At 30.0% G+C, this 13,033-nt stretch overlaps 1 protein-coding gene across 5 annotated transcripts in view; it reads left to right on the top strand.

The window, feature by feature from the left end:
• Positions 1 to 4,067: 4,067 nt before the first annotated feature.
• Positions 4,068 to 13,033, top strand: part of LOC145258002 (G/T mismatch-specific thymine DNA glycosylase-like) — a 335,515-nt gene continuing 326,549 nt past the window's right edge. The window contains exon 1 of one of the 5 annotated variants that reach the window (XM_080115754.1): positions 4,068 to 5,088. The gene's annotated coding sequence lies outside the window, so the exon portion shown is untranslated. Of the gene's footprint in view, positions 5,089 to 8,129; positions 8,324 to 8,957; positions 8,990 to 13,033 lie in introns of those variants that run through there. The other 4 variants (XM_080115951.1, XM_080115799.1, XM_080116043.1 and 1 more) reach the window with 4 other exon arrangements.

Raw genomic sequence — 13,033 nt, 5'->3', positions numbered from 1 at the left:
GGTAGCCATCTTCATTATTACTCATTCAGTGTCTGCATTTCTAGAGTTTTGATCCGTAAAATAAATTAACGTTTTACTTGAAATGACTCCTCATGAAATAATGTTTAAGAAAAGAAACATTTTGAATGTCTACACAGACTTATTTTCTCATATCACCCTCAAACCCTATTTAGTGACATTACCATATCTGCATATAAATTGAGTAGAACATTATCACTTACTTCTGAACCAGACAACGTTTTTCAGACCGTCTATATGTAATTGCCTCAAAATGATGCAATCCATTTTTATGTAAGTTAGCAAAGGATGCCGAGCTACAATTTTCTCATTTTGTTTAAGTGTTCCGTGTGTTTATTAATTTTTATTGTTTAGATATTGTATAGTTTAGAATTAAAGTTTTTCAAATTAACCTAAATCAAAACTTCCCTACTCGATAAAGTTAACACTCGTGAATTCATAATAAAAAAAAAAAAAAAACAATTCATAAAAAATGCATTAGAATTAAATTCTCTACTGAGCCCGTCTAGTTTTTACATGTGGAAACGATTTGAAAGATTTCTTTAAATGGTAAAATGCAGAATAGTTGACATATGAGAACTTTTAAAACAATAACGTGAAATATCGACTTTTAGGATTCTGACATTGAAGTTTTATAATGACACGCCAACAAATGTATTTATTCGTAATATAACCAACGAGACAAGTGTTTTGACAGAATAGCCAAACAAGTAATTTTGTTGTTTCTGTATTTTTTATTTTATTTTATTTTACATAAGGACTGATAAATTTGTATTATTCAGACTACTGTTCTCATCCTTGGGCCACTATTATTCCTGATATTCATCAATGACCTCCCTGATAATATTGTGTCTGAGATGGGTATATTTGCTGATGATACAACACTCTATAACATGCATAAGGGAAGAACAAATGTACACTAAGTACGGCTGAAAAATGGAAGAAAAACCAAGTTATTTTTATTTTTTTTTAGAACAAATTAGAATCTATTAAAATCCATTATTCATGAGCAACTTTTTTTTTTCTAGAAAAATAAAAGCCTGACTTTTATCATATGAAAAGCAGAATAATATAAAACCTTTTCTATGATTTTTCATAGAATTTTAAATCCCCCCCCCCCCCAAACACGATTCATCGCCATTGTTGTCCTGATAGATAAAATATTTGAATATTTTTTAAAAAGATTTTTGAACCAATTAATTTTTTTTTGTCGTCTAAATAAGATTTAGGATGATTTGCTAAAAGAATATGCAAAAATATTATAACATAATTACCTGAATTTCAAATAATTTCATCTTTTATCTCACTGTATAGATTTTGCTTGATGAAATTAAAAAAGAAATTTAATGATAGTTTGAAAGAAACTGCATTAGCCTTGATAGGACTAAATAAGTTTATTTAGTCCTGTAAATGTCCCTGTATTTTTAACGTTTGTTTTGATGATTAAGTGAAGGGTTTAATTCTTTTAACCCCCAGAGTTAAGCAATGATTAGGCTGGCCAGTACCAGATGGGTGGCCATTTTGGGAATGCAGTATGTGTTGGAGACAACTCCTGCATGTAGTATCATGCTTGATTGTCTTGACCCAATTTTGCCATTAGGACCAAGTGTTTCTGGACGAGAGAGTGTGATAGATGCAAGTCTCCTACACTTTAAACTGTCAAGTGCAAATCACAGCAAAAAGGGAAAGGGGGAGATAGCAACTGTTTCGAAATATGAACAACTGTGTGTAAGCCTTTATGGTCTACCATAGATGAGTTAATATCAAGTAACAATAAAATCTGAAAGAAATTATCATATTTTTAGCAAAATGCGCAGTTATTTATCGATTTTTTTTGTTCTTTTTTGGTATTGATTCTTCAAAGCATTTCCTATTTAATGGTATATTAGCAATATTGGGGTCACTAAAAGAAAATTATTAATTTATTTTTCAAAGATTTAAAAGTAGTGTTTTTTGTAAAAATAATGAAAACGTATAAATTGCTTTTTTTATCTGAAAGATTATTAAATATTCAATGAATTTCACACTTTAAAACAAAAAAGATAAAAAAATTAAACACATTCAAAATTCGGATTTTCAACCTTAAAATCTGATTTGTGCATAGTTGTTTTTGTTTGTTTTATCTACAATCCTCACCCTCCCCACAATACAATATATTTTATTCAGTTTCGGCTGATTATTTTAAGTATATTTGTACCTACAAATAAAGGGGGTGTTGTATGCAAAATAATATATATATATATATATATATATATATATGAAAATGACCTCCAGACAATACTGGAATGGTGACATAAATGGAAGGTAACATTTAATGTTAATAAGACTAAACTCCTCTACTTTAACAATTACAAGAAGCCTCTCCAACCACCAATATCTATGATAAATAACTCCCTACATGAGAATTCTTTTTTCAAACTCCTTGGCTCAACATTCACAAGAAATATGAACTGGAACAAAGACATTGAGGACATTGCAAAGGCTGCTGGAAGGAAGGTGAGCTCCCTCTATCATGCTAGAAAACTACTCACACCTGAGAGTATCCTGTACCTCTACAAAGCCACCATTCACCCATGCACGGAGTATTGCTGTCACATCTGGGCTGATGCATCTACCACTAGTCTCTTGGATAGGATCCAAAAAAGGATCTCCAATCTAATAGGTTCCACTTTGTCAACTAAGCTTCAACCCCTGCCCCATCGCCTGTGCCTGTTTTAAAAGTATTTTTATGGAATGTGCTCTGATGAACTCATTGCACTTGTGCCTCCTCGACGTACATATCCCTGACAAACCCGCTTAGCAACAAAATCACACCCCTTCACTAGCAGTGTCAGAAATTTCGTGAAAATAGTGAATAATTCCACCCCATCTTTCCAAGCTTATAACTCCTCGAAAAATGTAATTCAAGCCCTAATTTTTTTTTTCAATTAAAGGAGTAAGGACCAAGGTTTTATTTAAAAAAAAAAAACAAAACAATGTGTTTTTTTTTTTTTTAAAAAGGTTTTAAACTTCGGACTTTACAGGTAAATTTCTAAAAAACTGATTTTTTTTTTTTGTTTTAAATTTGAATATATTATTTATTGACCTTTTCTCTTCAATTTGTGATATATAAACCTATTAAACATAAATTAATTATTTACTTTTTAATAGACATTTCAAAATGAGAGGCGTAAATTATTCGACCCCCTATCTTTCTAAGCTTATAACTCCTCGAAAAATGTAATTCAAGCCCTAATTTTTTTTTCAATTAAAGGAGCAAGGACCAAGGTTTCATTAAAAAAAAAAAAAAAAGACAAAAAGAAAAAATGTGTTCTTATAAAATAAGGTTTTAAACTTCGGACTTTACAGGTAAATTTCTAAAAAACTGATTTTTTTTTTTTGTTTTAAATTTGAATATATTATTTATTGACCTTTTCTCTTCAATTTGTGATATATAAACCTATTAAACATAAATTAATTATTTACTTTTTAATAGACATTTCAAAATGGGGGGGGGGGCGTGAAAATGGGGGGGGCGTGAATTTAAAAAAAACGTTTGTCTAAAATATTATATTCGGTTTATTGGAAAGAACATAAAATTTCACATTGACCCTGAAAATATCGTAAAAATAGAATCAATAGAAAAATTTTGATAGATTTTTAAAATTTAAAAATTTAAAAATATTGAGTTTAAAAATTGAAAAATATTGAGTTCGGAAAATTCATTACTGTTTTAAAAAAAAAATAAAAATATTTTTATTACTTTTAAAACAACTGTAATAGTTTATTTTGGAAGTATAATCCATAAAGAAAATAAATAACCCACTTTTAACAGAGAAATTACGAGATTTTTATATTGTATTCGCAGTTTCGTGTTAGGGGTGTCAAAAATTCCTACAAAAATTCTGATACTGCTACCCCTTCACTGTTGAGGTCCAGAAATGTCAGAGTTTTCTACTCTAATAGCTTCTTCCCTAGAATGGCTAGACTTGGGAATTTTATTTCCGCTACCTGCTTCCCTAACTGTACTGATATACAGAAGTTCAAATGTAACATAAAACCAACATCTTAATCTCCCTTAGGCATAATCCCAATTAGTATTCCCTTACGTCCAAGTGACAATATGCCTTGTTTGAGGTGAAGGTGAGAAAAAAAAAAAATGTTTTCATCGGTGTAACCTTTGACCTTCTTCAGGTGTCTCTTGTCGAACTAAAGAATCTTTCCGCAATGACTTGTGGTGTATAACGGATAATGTACTGGAAATATTCATTTGTAAAGTAACACTCTTCTGAAGGTTCAATTCTCAGTGCGGGTGCGGGGGATATTCAGAAACTGACAATTACTAAAAACTTCTCGCTGACGGAATAAGGGCATATTACCGCCGTGAATACAAGCTTCAGTTGGAAATTCCGTGTAGATTGTCGAATTAGATAGGAAGATCCCAAAGTTTGACACAAAAATCAAAAGAAGGTTGGAGATTACATCGACGGAAACGTTGTGAAAATAACACTTAAGCTGAGGTCGAGGACAGTAGTTCGGATTATGAAATATAAATTGACCTTGTTATTTTACTTCAGCTTTTAGTATGACTCTTTGATATTGGGCATTAGATCTGAGTTTCGATAATTGCTAACAAAACATTCAAAACAAAACAAGGAATTACCAGCTTGTTTCCTTATAAGAGGGGAAAAACCTGCACGTGCCTGAATAACCTTGAAGAACGGCGTGTTTTGTGCTCTTACTGCTTGTTTAAAAAGGGGAGGGAACAAACAAAAAAGGATGCGGTTCGAAAGGAAGGTTTGCTTTTAAGAATAAAAATGCAAGTATAGCGATTTTCTTTTTCTTTGAAAGAATAATTCGATCAAATATCGAAACGAACCTCTGATCAGCTGTTCACATGTTCACGGGCAACAAAAGAGACGTTAGCAATATGCGTCAGCGGCCATCTTAACTATTTTAACCTCTGGCAGAAAAAAGGTCACTTCCGGCAGCAATTCTAATTGGTGGGATTCGTAAGTAAACCAATCGATTTCACGATCTACACTGTTATTGGGATTCACGAACAAAGCCAAGCGAGGAATGCTCCAAAAGGTAAAAAAATATGATAAAAACAAAAAAACAACGAAATCAAAGGGGAGTAAAAAATGAAAACAAACAAAAAAATAAGCGGCTGCTTAGACTGTTGCAATGTTGAAAAACCTGCCTTAGGCTGTTTCATGTTGTATATGTGATGTGATCTTTATTATTATTATTTGCATTTTGTTCTCATCCGTGCGTGTGTGTCTTTCGGTCATTCTTTGTAGATTCCTTGTTACTTCAAATAACACGCATGATTAGTGTTATTGTTGTTGATGATGATAATGATTATAATCGTCATCATCATAACTCGGCAGGCGGCCAGGATTTTTTTTTCTTCCGTATTTTTTTGCGTTCAGCATGTGTTTCTGTTTATTTGTCGCTGTCGCGTTAAATGAACGAACGAGCATGTGAATGATGGAAAGTTTAACTTGAATTTTTTTTTCTTAATTTAGTTTGCGATTTAAATTGATCGCTTTCTGGTTAATTTCCATTTTAGCCTATATAAATTATTTAGAATGGAATGCGTTTCCTAAAATCATATTTTATTGTAATATCGTATATAATCGCTTAAAAAACATTTATCTCTCATTTTATCATAATCGACTGATTATTCTAGAATTTTTAATAAATTAACTTCATTTTAATTTTGTATTTTCTATTTGAAAAAATTGTTTTAACTGGCTATTTACTCTATCTTCCGGGCGCAAACATTGCCGGTTGGTAGAGAAAAAAAAAATTCATCATTTTATTACTGGAATTCTTTGAGATGAGTAATTTGTTTATTTTATTTATTTGCAATATCCAACTATTAAGTTATAACAACTATGTGAATAACAGTCCGCAAATAAATAAATGGTGCTAATGCACTTACTGATCCGCGCTATTTTTTAAATCATATTTCCAAGTTTAATTAAAGTTTTATGATGTTTTTTTATTCAATTGTAAGGTTAAAGTACAGAATAGGTACAAAACACCCTCCCCATGTTAAGAATGGATTTTTAAATAATAACGTTATTATTTCAGCACGGATCAGTAAGTGCATAAGTACCAAATAAATAAATAAAAATATATTCATGTTTACATTTTTCTTTTTTTTTAAAGTATGATTTAAAACAAAATGGTTTTAATTTTCCTTTAATTTATTTTATTTCAATAAATATTCAATTAATAATAAAATAATAATGTAAGCTTAAAGTGTATTTTTTTTATCAAAGTTACGTATAGGCGAGAAACACAGAAGTTTGATATAGTTTTATTAATACATAGAAGATGATCGTTAGTGCATTCATTAACTGTTTCTAGTTATCATAATGGATTGGTTATTTCACAATTTCAAATGTTTCCATCGTTTAAAATCAAACTTGCGTCGCTCTCAAAGTCTTTAAAAAAAAAGAGCATATCTTAGTTGACTCAATAACTTGATAAAAAAAAAAATTTGATTCGGCCCTCTCCATTATTTGTTTACCATATTTTTTTCTTCTCTAAAGAGCACATGTTTACGGAGTTTTGATTTTCTCGGTTCGAAGCTAAAATGAAATGTAATATTTTAATTATTATAGTTTTTATTGTTAACGATCGTATTGACCTTAATAATATCGGCAGATATTTAGTAAAATATTTTCTCGCTTCATTTTGAAGAGAACCTTAGTAGTCGTATTACTACGACTACAACTAAGCAGCAGTTTCAGAGCAATCATCACTTTCTTTCACCACCATAGCTGCAGGTTTTCTATGAAAATTTCTTTAGAAATAATTACCAAAATCATCTTTAGTTTGCTACCATCTTTTTATATATTTTCTAAGTAATTTTAATTTATAATATACGTTTGGGATGATGCGCGTGTGTGTGACTGATTTTACCCCCCCCTCCTCGCCCATTTCAAACTTTGTTCTGAAAGTAGTTAAATCTATTTTTTTATATTCTCGAATTATATAAAAGTTAAATAACATGATTTTAATAATTTAAGACTAAACCGTATTTATTTAATGGGTGCTCATGCAGAGAGTGATCCGTGCTGAAATAATAACATTATTATTTAAAAAGTCATTCTTAACATGGGGAGGGTGTTTTGTACCTAGTCTGTACTTTAACCTTAAAATTGAATAAAAAAAACATATCATAAAGCTTTAATTAAACTTGGAAATACGATTTAAAAAATAACGCGGATCGGATCACTCTCTGCATTAGCACCATTTAATGTTCTGGATAAATACGCATGCAAAATACGGCTTTCAAATTAAATTCAATTTTTACGGTATCTTTTGTTTGCTAAATTGTTAGATGAAAGTACAGAATACTTACCCCCCCCCCGCATATTAAGAATGGATTCTAAATAATGTTTGGATATTAGCACGTACCCCTCCTTTTTTTTTATTCAGTTTTTTTTTAAATATTGTTCACGTTTTTTTTTTCGTTTTTTTTTCAGCACGTTAAATTTCAGGATGTTTTATCAATTAAATTCGAACTCCTACAAAAGAAATAAAGATACGTTTTCATGTTTTATTTCATTAAAAAGGCGAAATCAATGCGATTTTTATTTAAATGTCCTTTGCATCAAACAACCTGAATATACCTAGCCAGCATAAGTATATATATATATATATATATATATATATATATATATATATATATATATATATAATTTTTTTTTTAACAAAGTACATTAACCTATGTAGTATCGGAGATCTCCGTAAAAAAACCATGATTTAAAAGTTAATTTTACTATTTCGTCGGTCAAATTTACATAATACATAACATTTCTCTCTCTCTCAGTCACTAGCATAGCATCGCTTAGTCATTCATTTACTGGCCATTTTCTCTACAATCTCTACTTATTAAAAACCAATATTATAAAAATATTGAAAATACGCGAGAAATGTTATTCCCCGTTCGTTTTTCCTTTTCTTTTTTAAATTGAAAAATATTTTTTTAATTTTACTTTTGTGTATCTTTAATTAAAAAAAAAAAAAGATAAGCAAATAAAATGAAGAAAAAAAAACGAATTTTATCTACCGGCTTTAGTTTAAAATAAACTAAAAGTACACATTAGATCGTTACACTTTAACATGTGTTTTCTGTATAACAACAACAACAACGTTCCTTATGTTTTGTCAAAGTGCACTTTTTTGAATTGCAAATAAAGTAAACATTTTCTAACGACTTCAAGGGAAGTAACTCCGATAAGCTTTTGTCTTTTATTATACCGAGCACCTGTTTTTTGCCAACATAAGAGATATCGATGATAAGGTAGGTGTTTCCCTTTTAAAACTCTTGCAGTTCGGAGTCAGAGGACCAGCGAGATCGTACCGATCGCTCGCTACCGGCGAATGGGTACTGCAGATATTGCAGGGGTGGGCCTGAATGCGACCGTTTGGATATATTAAGATTTTTTTTTCTATTAAAATTGAAACCAGGTCAATGCTAATGCTCGAGCTATATAGCTAGTTCTTTGAAAACTACAATGTTTTAGTAGTACGATGTTCACAAAGTTGAGGATCATTTTTTTTATGTTTAGAACTTGAAATATATATTTTTTAATCATCTGCTAACTTAGTAAAAATAAATAGTTTTTACTTTTAAGTAGAAGCTGAAATGAGTTTTATTTTTATTCTTTTATTTTAACTTAAAATTCGATAAACCTTGTTTTTAAAAGTTCGTTTAAAATAAATCCTTGCGTTTAATATTCTTTTTATTTTTATTAAGAAAACTATAAGACTTAATTTTGATAAATACACATTGAACTATTATATTTTTTTGTTTTTGTTTTCTATCGTAATAATCGAATATTTATTAAAATCGCAAATAGATTAAGGGAAAACTAAAAAGGGTGAAAAAAAAATCCTATTTTAAAAACGCGTAAACATGACTATTTTGAATTATTTTTCTTTCAGCTCTCTAACCAGGCAACACCGGGTAAATACAGTTAGTTTTGTTTTTAAAAACAATTATGTTATTCCGTTGTATTTCTATTTTTTATTTAATCTGATAGCAGAGTAATTATGCTTATACATAAATGTTCAATAAGTTAAAATTTGCTTTTTAGGTTAATTTCTTGTATTCTGAGTATCTTTTAAATAAAGAAATGTAAGAAAACCCGAGAACCATATGTGGATTTTTTTTTTTTTTTTTTAAATTTTTTTTTTACTTTCTTTCATTCCATGAAATAGATTATTGATTTTTATTTATATCCCAGCTGAGTTCCATAGCGATTAAATTATAGAAAGGGGTTATTTTTACCTCAATGTTTTAAGTGCATTTTTTTCTCTCAAATTTGAAGAAAAATACTTTTGTTATATCTCAAATTTTTTCTCTTCGGTTTTTTGTCTCCAGAAAGGATCTGGCAAAAAAAAAAAAAAAAGTTAAAATCTGTTTTAATGTGTTCATGTGCTACTTTAAAAAATATTTCTTTGATTAACATATTTCTTTTCTTTCTCTTGATCTTTGTAAGTTGTATTTTGATTGTTTTTGTTTTGTTTACAAAAACGTTTTAATTTACGTGGCATTGAGTGAGAGGGAACTATAACCGTCAATCCCCCCCCCCCACCCGCTACATATACATTAAAAAAAAAAAAAAATCTGATTTTCATTCATGCTCGTATTAAATACAACCGATACTAAAAAATCGATAAGTTTACCAGTTGTATTTATTTGCCATCTCACTCAGATGTTTATTGCCGGTTGTTGCTACCGGGGAATGCCGACAAGTCAGACCATTTTTTTTTTTTTGTCATCCTAAAAGAAGGTGGGTGGGTTGGGTTGGTACTTATGCTATTTTGTTTTCTTCTTTTATGCAAAGAATTTTCAATTTATATCCAATTTTATGATATCTTGCTTAATTTTTTAGAAAATAATTATAAAACGTCTTCCCCTTATGTTAAGAATGGGTTTAACGTTATTTCAGCACGGTCCGTATTCTGCATGAATATCGCTGAATTTCATACATCGAACCATTATTTATCCGCTACCGATAACAACAAAGTTAATTTTAATGAAGATGATCTTCCCCTCCGAGGGGCAGGGGCACTCTTAAAGGGTACAAAAATAATCAATAACAGACCTACTCTACGATCGCTGATCGGCAACCACTCCTGTCGAAAGAAGAGCTAATGCTTGGGTGCACTTCCGAATCAACCTTATCCCACAAAAGGGACCATATTATAAAGAATGGTAAATGTTATCGGACGTTACACGAAATGGGGGCGGGCATATTAAAAAAAATAATAATAACACAAAATATTGTGTGTTTATTTATTTGAAAGGATTTGAAAATGTTTTGGTATCCCTGTATTTTTTTATTTTAATAAATATTCGCGTAAATCAGGGGTTCTCAACCGGGGTCCACATGGACCCTAGGGGTTCATGGAATATTTCTGGGGGTCCACAGGCAAAACATCATCATCATAATTATTATATTTGTTGTAGAATACTTTATTTGCATTAAATTAGTTTTCATTTAAAAATAAAGCTTAATTATATAATATTTCTTCGATTAAAAACCTCAAAATTTATGAGTGAAAAATAGAAGATTGTTTTATGACCAATAGTTATGAAGGGGTCCACTAAGATAAAAAGAAGGGAAAAGGGGTCCGTGAGTAAAAAAAAGGTTGAGAACCAACCACACTGAACCAGAACCACTGGACTAAATAGTCAATAAAAAATATATTTATCAAAATTACATATCAGCAACAATCTCTACCTCTCTCTCTCACACACACATTTTGTCTGATAGTTGTTTATTTTTATCAAGAGTAAAATTATTATAAACTTTAAGAGAAAAAAAAAATGAATGCTTTGCTTATTTGATTTTATTTCTCACTTTACAGTTGCTTTGTTCACACACAAATAAACAATGATAACTTCCTGTTCTTATTTAATTACTTCCCCATGAGGACAGACTTAGTCTCCAAATCGCTGTGAAAAAAAAAAAAAAAAAAAAAAATGGAACTCTCCAAAAAGAAACGCTCCGGATTGAATGAAAAATAAAAATTACCTCCGTCTAGCAGAAATTTTTCTTCCCTGCTTTGCAACTAGGAAAAACTCAAAGGATTTTTACTGAACTCATTTTGTAGGTTTTTTTTTTTTTTTTGGTGCTAGTGCAGAGAGTGATCCGCGCTATTTTTTAAATCGTATTTTCAAGTTTAATTAAAGTTATTTTTTTATTGAATTGTAAGGTTGAAATATAGAATAGGTACAAAACACCCACCCCTCCTCATGTTAAGAATGGCTTTTAAAATGATAACGTTATTATGTACGTCCGGATCAGGCGGATCACTCTCTGCACTACTAGTGCACTAGTGCTTTTTTTTTTTTTTTTTAATCGTTCCCGTCTCTAATCTAGTGTTATTTGTTTTGTTTTTTTTTTGGGAAGGGGGGTCAAGTTTTTCGAGTCTCTGAAAATTTTAAATTAAAAAGTCATTAACAAAACAAAAATACATGTTCTTAGTCCTAGCACTAACCCTAAGTCTGGGCAAAATATTTAAACAAAAAAACTACTTTGAAGCCACAAATGATTTCCATGAAAATACTCTTAAAGAGTAACTATTTAATACAGACGGGATTCTATAAAAATGACTTAGCTTGCTAACTTGAAGATTTAAACATTTCTTAATGTTGGTTTATTGGAATATTGACTTTTTGCCCCTAGTACAAACTTACGATTACATTTTTTTTTTAATGCAACAACGCGTATTTTTAAATAAGAGATCAAGGAAAGTTACACATTTACATTATGGACTTTATGAAATATTAATTTCAATTAAACTAACATCTGATTTTCTCATAAATTCTATAAAATGTGTGATTTAAGAAAACTCGCTGGTGGTGATTATTTATTTATACCCCCCCCCCTTTTATGAATAAAATTTGAAATTATTTTCTTGGGGTTTGTATTACTGTACACATAGATTCGAAAAAGTTGTCAAAAAACAAATATATAACAAATAAATGTTATCAAAGGCAAGATAAGTTACTTTTCTACCAAACTGGATATATTTTTCGTATTTTTATTTAATGTAATATGTTTATTCAACTTGAAAACCATACAGTGTTTACCGATGTATTGGAAAATTCAAGACGGCGTCTGACTCCCTCTTTAACACGGTAAGTTTGGGAAAAGGTGTTATTAGTAAATAACTGGATAAAATACTGTTAAAAACTCACTCAATATATGTTACCGTGACATAGGTTGATATATATTCGGCGGGTTTTTAATAGTATTTTTTCTAGTTATTTATTTATAACATCTTTTCCTAAACTTACCGTGTTAAAGAGAGAGTCGGGCGCCATTTTGAATTTTCCAATACATCGGTAAACACTGTATGTTTTTCGAGCTGAATAAACATGTTATATTGAATAAAAACACGAAAAATATATCCAGTTACGTAGAAAAGTAACTTATCTTGCCTTTAATAACATTTATTTGTTATATATTTGTTTTTGTTACAACTTTTTTCGAATCTGTGTACAGTAATAAAAACCCAAACGATTAGATTACTTCCAAAACTTTCAACCTGTTAATGCATGAGGTCAGTTTAAATGATTTTTTTATTCGACAGTTTAAATGCTTTCAATTTTCTTAAACATTAAAAACAAAAAAAAAAAACAGCCCTCTCCTCTCCCAGGTTTAGAATGTGTTTCTAAATAATAATGTTATTATTTCAACACGGTCCGTATTATGCTTAATTATTTAGAAAAGAAAAAAAATAGGATGTTTAAATATCGAGTTTACACTATTGCATCTTTATTTAGCATTTGATCAATAGTAAAATAAAATAAAAAAATGTGTAAGTCTTTTTTTTTTTTTTTTGAAAGTTGAAAGCACATTTTATTTGTCCACTTGTGCGGGGTGCGGGTGCGCTTCTTTTTAGACATAGTTCTTATTTGCTTTCCTCCGCACAAGGGTAGAGTAGGACACAAGATTGGTTTTAATGAGGGAGATCTAGTTCCCCTTCCCTTAAA

This window comes from Euprymna scolopes, chromosome 1, assembly GCF_053919585.1.
Source record: "Euprymna scolopes isolate OS-2025 chromosome 1, ASM5391958v1, whole genome shotgun sequence".
NCBI classification, from domain to species: domain Eukaryota; kingdom Metazoa; phylum Mollusca; class Cephalopoda; order Sepiida; family Sepiolidae; genus Euprymna; species Euprymna scolopes.
Note: the sequence above shows the minus strand (reverse complement) of the source record. Positions and strands in the feature narration are given on the sequence as shown.